We start from the raw sequence: 2,204 nt of genomic DNA, 5'->3' as shown, positions 1-2,204 counted from the left end.
AGCTGTGGAGGTGGCTTTAAGCTCCTATGAGGGAAATATATTGGGATTTGATGTGCTGGCAGGCAGACAATGGGACCTACCCAATAGTAGGGTGTGGAGCTTTGGGGGCAGGGAGGCAGAGGCTATTCATGTGAGAACATTGCAGGTTGCTCCTGTGCTACCGCAATCTCAATTAACCCATGTCCCTCAATACCCACTTCCAGCTGCAGCCAAACAGGGCATTTTGGAAGTAATTAATGATCTGGAGAAAAGAGAGATCATCAGTTGCACATTTTCTCCTTATAATTTTCCTGTTTGGCCAGTCTGTAAATCAGATGGAAGGTGGCGACTAACAATTGATTATAAAAGATTGAACAGTAATACCCCACCATTAACTTCTGCCATCCCATGTATTACCTCAGTGATTGCCCACCCTCTCCATGACTTGCTCTGAAAGAATAGGAAATGGGATTGGACTTTGCAACATACGGAAGCCCTTAACACTCTGAAAGATGAGCTTAAGGCTTATCAGAGACTAGGTCCGGTCCATTGCACCCATGAGATCCTTTAAGGGTGGAATGGGGATTTGCTGAACATGCCTCGTACTGTGGCGTGTTTCAAAAGGAGCCACAGGGACCAGCTAGGCCGTTATTGTTCTCCTCCGCTGCATTTAAAGAGACTGAGCGATGATATTCAGATTGGGAGAAGGGGACTCTTTCCCTCACTAGAGCAGTTAAAGAGGCTGAAAGCTGTGTACCTTACAGGATGTTATAGTACAGGGTCCTTTCCCTCTCTTAAATTCAATCCTCAATGGGTCACCTCCTCCAGAGGGAGTAGCCCAAAAGGCCACAGTTAGGAAATGGTATGCATACCTAGAAGGGATAAGCCAATTGCTCCCCCTAAAGGAGGGTCCGACCAAGGTTTTCAAACTACAGCAACCTGTAAACCCTGACCCAACCTTGTTTTGTCGACCTTATAAACCTTCTCCGATTGAGGAGGCACCTGAATTTGTGGCAGGCTCGGATGTGCAGGGAGTGTGGATGCATCTGCCCATTGAGTGGGATCAAAATGGCAATGTAAAGTAGTGGCGTTAGAGATTGGTACTGGGAAGACAGTCGAGGAAGAGGGTGAAGGTAGTGCACAAGTAGGAGAACTACGGGCTTTATTACTGGCTGTAGAGAATGGTGCTACCATCGTCTATACTGACTCTTACGCAAACTTTAAGGGTGGTACAGAGTGGATATGTCAGTGGGAAGTAGGTCGTGCAAAAGTGTGGAGGACAGAGGACTGGCAATGTCTCCTGGCAATAGGGAGGTCCTGACCTTTAAAGATGGGATGGGTGAAGGGACATGCTTGGGATGGAACCCCAGCTGCAAAATGGAATCAGCAGGTGGACCACCTGGCCCAAATCAGGATGGTCACCAGTGAGAAGGAAGATTGGGATAGACTAGCAGAATGGTTGCATATCAAATGAGGCCACTCAGGGAAAGCAGATCTCTTTTATGAATGCTGATCTCGGGGTTGGCCAGTGTCTATGAAAACCTGTGAAGCAATCCTCACAGCTTGCCTGCAATGCTGAATAAGGCTTAAAGCTAATCACCCAAACCAAGCTCCGTCCCAGCATATCGGACAAGGCAAGGCTCTTTGGAGCACGTGGCAGGTTGATTACATTGGTCTTCTGAGACCATCTCATGGGAGTGGAAAGACTCACCACATCAGTGCCCGGTGGACAATACCGGACTTCTAACCCTGTGACCCGGTTTTAAGACTAAGGCCTAGTTTGTGCTTTTTTACAGGACCATGAAGAAAGGAGCTATTCCAGGGCTTCTACTGGCAGTGATGATGGTGGCAGGCGTGGATGGTGAAGATCTGGATGACAATGTCGTGGCAAAAATGATGGACCTCAATATATCACAAGTCCTTGACCTCGCATGAGAGCAATGTAACAATTATAGTTGGAGGTTCAGATTGGATGGGGGAGGAGGTTATACTCATGTTGTTTATAGTTGGTCACCAGGTGCAGTAAATGTTAGTTCAGTATGAAACACCAGATGTGACTATATCCTCCAAGTAACCCATGGGATGACGGGGTGGAGTTGGAATGGTACTATGCTATGCCCTGAAATTCCATGGGGGCAACTGTGTATGGTACTTGAGGAACATCGATAGAGCACCCTAGAACTGAGTTTACAACTATCAACCTTAGCCAACGTTACATCTGACAA

Source organism: Aquila chrysaetos, chromosome W, assembly GCF_900496995.4.
Source record: "Aquila chrysaetos chrysaetos chromosome W, bAquChr1.4, whole genome shotgun sequence".
Taxonomy (NCBI): Eukaryota; Metazoa; Chordata; class Aves; order Accipitriformes; family Accipitridae; genus Aquila; species Aquila chrysaetos.
This window is presented reverse-complemented; position numbering follows the sequence as displayed.